The 9309-nt window shown below is 35.4% G+C and overlaps 1 pseudogene; it reads left to right on the forward strand.

Annotated features, from left to right (window-relative positions):
- Nucleotides 1–6401: 6401 nt before the first annotated feature.
- On the forward strand, nucleotides 6402–7088 carry LOC143386696 (large ribosomal subunit protein eL6 pseudogene; annotated as a pseudogene).
- Nucleotides 7089–9309: the final 2221 nt, after the last annotated feature.

The raw sequence follows: 9309 nt of genomic DNA on the forward strand, positions 1-9309 counted from the left end.
GCCTCGGCCCCGCCCCAGGCGACGTCTGCGCCTGCGCGCGGTTCAAACGCACTTCGCCGCGGCGCGCCTCTCACCGCCCAGCCGCTTCCCCTTCCGGGAATCTTGCCCCTGGGTCCTAAAGACCCCCATTCCGAGGGACTGACAGGTTTATTCCTCAAAGGGGGCAGATAGGAGACCTGACCTCCTCTCCCTTCCAGCTCACCTACTGGTGACTTAAAAGAGGGAGAAACAGAAAGGTGGTCAACCCCTTTATAAGGGTTCACATAGCTTCAGGTTCCCAGGGGTCAGCGGTGTGTTTTGAAAGGTGGAGAGAGAGAGAGAGAGAGAGAGAGAGAGAGAGACAGAGAGAGAGAGAGAGAGAGAGAGAGGGAGGGAGAGAGAGAGGGAGAGAGAGAGGGAGAGAGAGAGAGGGGGGGAGAGAGAGAGAGAGAGAGAGAGAGAGAGTGAAAAGATGAGCTGAGATTAAAAGCAGCTGCCAAATGGAAAATCCGTGTCCCGGGAAGAGCGGGTTCGGCTGGGGCTCAGTCTTTAAAAACCTGCTGTAAAATAAAAAGTTAAACAAGTCCACATCAGACTCAGAACCTCGAATGCCTGCTTCTTTCAAACAGGCATGCGAACGTTCTTTTTAATTTATCGATTTGACAAAATAGCGGGATCGGAGATGAACCCATCTGGGAAACGGAACTCTCTCCCGACTTTCGTCTTTTATAAGGACTAACTAGAGGCAGTTACAGTAAGAGCCAGGGTGTCATTTTGACTAGAGGAGCTAGGCTATTGTGATGAGAAGGGTGTAGGAGTACTTTGGGGATGTTGGGATGAATTTTGCCCTGGTGTTTGACTGGACGTGGTGGTGGTAAAACAGTGGTGTGATCATCAAGACCAGAGGGACTGTGATGCCACCAAGTAAGAAAATTCAGATGGAGCAGGTCCACAGGGAGCTGGTTCATTATAGGGCATGCCGAGTTTCAGGTGACTGTGGGAGTTTCAGCTGCATTCACTCATCAGATGCTATGCTGATTGTGGAAGTTATGATGGTGAAAATATCTCAGATTTTGCTACCTCTCTTAGATGTAGGAACTGAAATTTGGTGGAGAAGTGAAGGCTAGAGATAGATTTTGGACTCCTTTGTGTATAACAAGTAGCTCAAAACACAAGGGTGAATGGAATTACCAAGGACGATTTTGCAGAAATCTTGTTTGAGGAGCAGTGGTCTGAGGAGAGAACACTGGGGATGTCAACAGTTAAGGGTAGGTGGGAGATTCCATGAAGAATATGGAGTGGGAGCCATTTGGGAGGGCCAAGAGAAGCCAGGAAAATGCAGGGACTCTAAGACTGGAGAATTCCAGACTGAAGGAAAGTATGTCAGATGCTCTAAGGGTTCTATTCCCCAAAAGTTTATAAAGCCCTTGAACAATGTGGGGAAATGCTTCATTTTAATACACTGGTGAAATCAGGTTCTCAGACTTTGTCAGTGTGTTCTCAAATGTTTTAAATCACATAGGGATTAAGAAAAAAAAAATCTAGGCTAGACCAAAATGATAAAAGTAGTTTTTATTGAAGAATTAAAAAACTTTTTTTTCTTCTTCATAATTAAAAAATCATCATTTTCTATATCAACCAGGGATTACTTTTATAATCAGGAAAAATAAAAATAAGGCCATGGAGCCCATTGTAACAATTTCTTGCTTTTGTCTTAAGCAGAAAGGTTGCCTTACAGATTACCATCTATATGGTACAGCCAAATTGACTATATGTGTTTACACATATTGGTCAATGTTATAAAGTTTTGAGGTCTGTTAAAATCTGTAGCTTATTGATGTTGACAAAAAAGTAAAATAACGAGTATAGTTGCTGAGCGACTTGTTTGCTGGGTTCAATAAAGATGGTTTCTTATAAAATAAATCCCTTACCCCAAGATTAAGAACTTGCACTGTTAAAACACTTGATAACTTACATGTTATTACTCTCTCCTTTTTTCTAGATAGAAGCAGATTCTGTGATGTCTTCAAAAAATTCCAGTACTTCTGGTAATATAAATGTTAATTTTAGTTTTAGTACCTTTATTTAGTGACTCACAAAACTAAAATCAAAGGCAAGAAAAAAAATAGGTACTATGTGTTGTGTTAAGCACATCTTTATTTTATTTCACTCAAAAGAAAGTTTTGGGTTTTTAGATTTGATTAATTAGTTTAAAACTAAGATGTGTTTACAGTAGGAAAAATTAAGCCATTGAAAAGCATAAAGACAAAAATGTCACTCATAATATTTTTTGAGCAACTGGATGAATGGAGGTGACTCTGAATGGGAAGACTGGGTGAGAGTGTTTGGGGTGGGGGGAGACTAGAAGTCCAATTTTTGTTATGTTAAGTTTGAGAGATTTCAATCCATTATGTCAAAATAAATTGGGTCTGTATGAATATGGAACTCAGAGGAATACTGTGAACTAAAGAAATAAATTTGGTAGTCATCAGCATGTAGATGGTTTTTAAATTATGGAATGGATGAGACTGAGAGAGATTGGGGGGGAAGGACTGAGAACCTTAGGAACTGTAACTAATAGCACTCAGAGGATGAGGAAGAGACTAGGTGACTTAGGAATGGCAGTGGGTGGAAAGAAAATCAGCAGTATTTGATCAAAACCCAGGGAAGTGGCTGTTCTAGTGGAGAAACTATGGTCACCATTACCAATGCTACTGAAAGGTCAAGTAGCTTAAGAACTGAAGGGTATCTGTTGGAGGTGGTAACCTGAAAGTGTTGGTTACATCAGCAAGAGGAATTTCAACATGTGGTGATGGCTGGAGGCCAGGCTAGAGTGGGTTGAGGATAAATGGAGAGTGATAAAAAGTGACAACAAATAGGTAAGTTTTTCAGTAAGTCTGGAATGGCTGTAGATATTTTATTTGTTTTTTTAAAAAAATATATTTTTAATTGTAGATGGACATAATACCTTTATTTTATTCATTTATTTTTACATGATCTGAGGATCAAACCCAGTGCCTCACACATGCTAGGCAAGCATTCTACCACTGAGCCACAACCCCAGCCCTTATTTGCTTTTTTATTTGTTTGGTTTTTTAAAAAGTAAGAACAGGTTTTTAAGCTTAACAAAATGATTTAGTGAAGAAGAAGAATAAGAGAGATAAGAGAGCAAAACCGTTTATGTGAAGGGGATAGGATCCAGAATGTCTGGAATGGCTTTTCAGTAATGACCTGCATGTGGAAATAAAGCTTACACAGAGTTGCAAAATAAAAGTCATAGAGTATACCTGTGCACTCTACCCAGATTCACTTACTGTTAGTGTTTTCCCCACCTTCATCCTCATCCACAGTCCATAGTGTGCATAATTCTGCATACTTATCTACTTCATAAGTTTATATCAATGCTCCATTTAAATCTAATTTACCATCTATATTCTATTGTTGTCAGTTGTTCTGGTTACATTATTCCCCCTTTACTCTAGGAATTAGTTTTTGGTTTTATATCTCTTTAGCCTTCTTTAATTTGAAATGTCTCTGCAGTCTTTTTGTTTTCCCTTTTTGCTTTTCTTGTAACATAGATATTTTTGTAGAACACAGTATGCCCCTTACCTTTTTGTCTTTATTTTTAAAGAACATTCCTCATTTTGCTCAGTTGGTATACTTTGTGATTAGACTGGGATCTTGCCTTCCTGGCCAGAATACTGTTTAGATGAATTGCTTTTCTTCTGGGTAATCATCTGAAGGCATATAGTATCCATTTGTGTCTCAAAGATGACATTCATTTCATCACCAGTCAAGATGTTGTTTAATTTCTCCATTGTGTCATTTATTTTTTATTGTCTTCCATTGCAACTAATTGGTAGTCTGTGGAAAGACACTTTTAAGTCAATGCAAATATTCTTCTTCTTGTCAGAATTTCTCCCTAGATTTGATATCCATTTATTATTCTTGTCCAATCTAGTTTTGCTGTAACAGTTGGAAAATAATGATTTTTCTTCTCCCAAAGCCTCTTTCTATCAGCCCTTGACATTCTACTATCAAGAAACTTCTTCTTTATCTGTCTCTCTGTTATCAGTGTGGACTAGTGGATTTCTATGTTTTTAATAATTTATAACTCATTACTGTATTTAATTATTTTAGTGCTCACTTCTCACAGATTTGACCAGTGAGTGCTCCTTAAGTTGGCTCCTGTGTGTGTTTGACTGGTTTGGCATTTTCTTTCTTTTTTAAAAGTCTTTATAATAAATGTTAGATTTATAGAAGAGTTTTAGAGGTAGTACAGAGAGAGTGCCTGTCTACCTTTAATCCAGTCAGAAGAAGGATTGAGAGATGGAAAACATTTTAAAAGGTCCTAATCAAACTTTAAAAGATAAAAACTAGTGAATTTGAAAACAATAGAAACGAACATGAAACACAAAGAGGAAAGAAAAAACTTAATAAATAGCAGTGATCGAAATGACTTCAGGGAGCCAAATTGCACAAATATAAGTGCAATTGGAACTCCCATTGGAAAGGAGAGAGAGAGGTAGGGGCAGAAAAACATAGTTAAGTAAAAGGAAGGTTTTTCTAAAATAAGTAAAGCTATAAACTTCAGATTCAGTGAAACTCAATCAGAAGAAACTTGGGGGAAAAAAACTATACCCAGTCACATAATAATAAAATAACTTACAACCAATGATAATGTTAAAAAAAAAAAAGAACCATGGGTGAGGGAGACACTTTATATAAAGAGGAACAAAGTTGACAGCAGACTTTTTATAGGAAATTATTTAAGTCAGGAGACAATAGAGGTTAAAAAAAATAAAAGAACCTAGAATTCTATGCCAAACAAAATATCTTTCAAAAATGAAAGTAAAATCAAGAATTTCAGGGCTTGGTGCAATTCAGTGTCCCAGCACTGCTTTAAAAAATAATTAAGACTTTAAGCTTTATATGCTGAATTTGTCAAGAGGAGATTTACTTGATAAGAGATATTAAAGGAAATCACGTAGGCAGAAGAAAGCAGTACCAGATGGAATTCTGGATCTTCCCAAGGAATGAAGAGCACCAGATATAGTAACTATGTGGTTAAATACAAAATACTTTTTACTATTTAAATATCTTCAGAAGATAATTGACCAATTAAAGCAAAAATAATCATGAATTATGCAGTTCATAATGTTTAAATTAATGATGATAACATCACAAATAAAAGTGGCCAAATAAATAATGTTGAAAATGTGGGTACAACACAATAATACTGGGTAACTTTAACATGCCTCTGTCACCCCTGGATAAATCCTCCAAACAAAACCTAAATAAAGAAGCTATGGAAGTAAAAAATACAATTGATGGGGCTGAGGTTGTGGCTCAGCAGTAGAGCTTTCACCTAGCATGTGTGATGTGCTGGGTTTGATACTGAGCACCATAAATAAATAAATAAATAAATAAATAAATAAATAAATAAATAAATATATTATGTCCAATTACAACTAAAAAAGTTTTAAAAAAATACAATTGATAATTTAGACTTAACAAACATATATAGAATATTTCATCCATCAATGACTAAATACTCTTGCTTCTCAGCAGCACACAGATCCTTCTCTAATATAGATATGTAAGCTATCACATATGTTGGCATACAATTGTAATATTACCTTAATGTAATTTTAGCATTGGTATGGTTATTTTGATAGCTCTTTCCATTGATATTAATTTTTGTGTTCTTGCTTTTTTCTTGATTAGACTTGTTTATTTTTATCAAATTTTAATTATTTCTTTATTTCATATATTTCTGCTCCTACTCTTATTTTTTTCTGCCCACACAATTTGAAAATAATTTGTTATTCTAGCTTTTTTCTGATACAAGTACTTTAAGTTTTAAATGTGCATCTGAGTACTGTTTCATCCCAGAGATCCTGATATTTTAAGTTTTTGTAATCACTTAGTTCAAAGCACTTTTTATTTATTTTCTTCCTTGACCTCTAAAATATTTATAAATTTGCCATTAATTTTGAAATAGTTTATGTGGGGGTGGGGTTCTATATATCTTAAGGTGATTGATTTCTAATGTAATAAATCATGCAGGAAACAGTTTGCATGATTTCAAATTTAAAAAATTAATGGAAATCCTTTTTACATTGATTATAGTGGTTACATACAAGTCAAAACTGATCAAACTGCATACTTAAAATATGTGAATTTTACTGTGCTTCAATTTTACCTCAATAAAGCTATGGGGGGAGAAAAGAGAAAATGGAATATAGATGTTTATTATATACCTGAGTGGTGTTAATATCACTTGAGAATAGTTACATTTTGAAGATGTGGCTCCTAATAAAGTAGCCAATAAGAGAATACAGCAGAGTTTAAGACAGAAAAGGAAATAAAATGAAATAAATTATTTTATTCAAGAGAAGGGCTCTTTCCCATCTTGTAAGATGGTATGTGAAAAGGTTGAGAAGCCAGAGACTAAGGAGAAGAAATATGGAGCCCAGAAGGCTGATGCTGTTGGCAAGGTTAAAAAGGGAGAACCTACAGACGAGAAACCCAAGAAAGGGAAGCTCCTCTGCAGCCGAAACCCAGTCCTGGGAGGAACTGGCAGATACTCAAGGTCTGCTGTGTATTTCTGAAAGCCCACGTACAAGAGGAAGTACTCGGCTGCTAAGTCCAAGGCTGAAAAGAAGGTTCTTGCTACCAGTCAGTGGTAACAAGAACCGTGGTTCCAGGGTGGTTAAGCTTCCCCAAATGGCACACCTGACTGAAGATGTGCCACGAAAGCTGTTGAGCCACCACAAGAAACCCCCAGTCAGCATGTGGGAAACTGGGAGCCAGCACCACTCCTGGACCATCTTGATCATCCTCACTGGGCGCCGCAGAGGCCAGAGTGGTTTTCCTGAAGCACCTGAGTAGTGGCTTGCTATTTGTGATGAGACTTCTTTCCCTCAATCAAGTTCCTCTGCGGAGAACACACCAGAAATTTGTTATTGCCACCTCTTCAAAGATTGATATCAGCAACGAGAAAATCCCAAACACCTCACTGATGCTTACTTCAAGAAGAAGTGTGGAAGCCCAGATACCAGGAAGGTGCAATCTTCAACACAAACAAGCAAAAGACAAGATTATAGAGCAGTGCAGAAAGTTGTGGACTCACAAATTTTACCCCAAATCTAAGCCATATTCCTCAGCTCCAAGGCCACATGTGATCCATTGTGGGTTTATCCTTAAAAATTTGTATTCTAAACTTCTTACCAAGAACCTAATTAAATAACTGAAATATTAAAAAAAAAGAAGATAGGAACTAAGAATAGATGGAAATAGACAAATAAAGACAAATAGCAATATAATAGAATAATACCTAACCACATATACTATTTTTATTACATGGAAATGGTCTCAACAGTTGAATTAAAAGGCAGATACTGTCAAGTTGGACAAAAAAAAGTAGGACCTGTGTTGCCTGCAAGAAGCCTACTTTAAATATAAAGGCACATAAAGGTCAAAAATAAAAGGGTGAAAAAATATATGTCATACTAACTCTGATCAAAGGAAAGCTCAAGTAGGTATGTTAATATCAGATGAAGTTGACTTCAGGAAAGGGAATAGTACCAGGGATAGGGAGAGTCATTTCATAAAGATAAAGTGTCAATTCATCAAGAGGATTAAACAGTTCTAAACCTTTATATCTCTAATAATGAAAATTCAGAATACATGAAACAAAAACTGAGAAGAAAAATTGGACAAATCCATAACAATAGTAGGAGATAGCAACATTTCTATCAATAATAAAGCAGTTAGACATAAAATCATTAAGTCCATAGAAGACTTGAACAAGACTGACAAGTTTCCCTTTCAACATCAGAGAACACATTCTCTTTTTAAAAATTTTTTTTAGTTGTACATGGACACAATTCCTTTATTTTATTTATTTTTATGTGGTGCTGAGGATCGGACCCAGTGCCTCACACATGCTAGGCAAGTACTCTACTCCAGCCCTGAGAACACATTCTATTTAAGTCCACACAGTCATAAGTTTGATCATAAGCTGATCCATTAAATATAAATGTGGATATTTGGTGAGTAGCATATTTCTAAATAACTCATACGTCAAAAAAAGTCAAAAGGCAAAAATTAGAACGTTCTTTGACTTAAAATGAAAAGTCAACATTTTTCAAATGTTATGGGATACCTTTAAAATAGAACTTGGAAAGTCATAACACTAATAATTTCTGAGACACTGGTTATCTATATCCGGAATGAGACATGATATTGTGAATTCCACAGTTATTTAAAGGAAATGGCATTATGAACAACTGTATGTCAACAATTTGACAACTTAGATGAAATGACCAGATTTCTTGAAAGATTAAAAATGACTAGAGCTCACTCAAGGAGAAATAAGTAACCTGGGTAGTTCTATCTCTATAAAAAGAAATTTAATTTGTAGTTAAAACCCTTTCCACAAAGAAGACTCTAGGACCAAGTGACTTTACTGGAGAAATCTACCAAATACAAAAGGAAAAATAGTACTGACAGTGTTTCAAAACCTTTGATTCACATTTTCTGTTGTCTCTCTTCTAAACATTTATTAAGTCTGGGTGCTGTTTCTCTGGGTATTTGTTACAATTATTATCTCTGCTTTTGCATATTGTGAAATTTTATATTTAAAATATTAAATGTAAAAAGCAGTGATGATATTTTCTGCACATAATACTTTTTTTGTTTTTGTATATAATGAGTACTACAAGTTATAGTTTCTTTCACTTAGACTTGTGTTGTTAACAATTGGAAATCTTGTTTTGGCAAATTTTATGTAAATATTAGTTGCATAGATTATATTTGCTGATGGAGGGATCATTGAAAACTTAATGTCAGCCTTGTTTCTTTACTAAATGACCATTTCACTTACTATGTCAAAGTCACTTTTCTATTGCATGAAACATGGTGGCATGATATATTTTTAAAAAATATTTTTTTAGTTGTAGTTGGACACTGTACTTTTATTTATTTATTTTTATAGTGCTGAGGATCAAACCCAGTGTCTCGCACATGCTAGGCAAGCACTCTGCCACTGAGTCACAACCCCAGCACCAGCAAGATATTTTTAATCTGGTTAAATATTACTTCATTTCTAATATATCAGATGGTAGGATATCTTATTGTATATAAATTGGAAATTCATTATGTTTGTATACAAGTTTAGAGATCCTATATGATATGACTTTTATAATATTATTACTAGAAGAATATGTTTTGGACATAATCCCTAATTTCTCCAAACTTTGAATTTACTGAAAATTTTGATACCTTCAAATATTCAAAATATTTGATGTTCAGTTAGTTTTAACA

This window comes from Callospermophilus lateralis, unplaced genomic scaffold (genome assembly GCF_048772815.1).
Source record: "Callospermophilus lateralis isolate mCalLat2 unplaced genomic scaffold, mCalLat2.hap1 Scaffold_1576, whole genome shotgun sequence".
NCBI lineage: Eukaryota > Metazoa > Chordata > Mammalia > Rodentia > Sciuridae > Callospermophilus > Callospermophilus lateralis.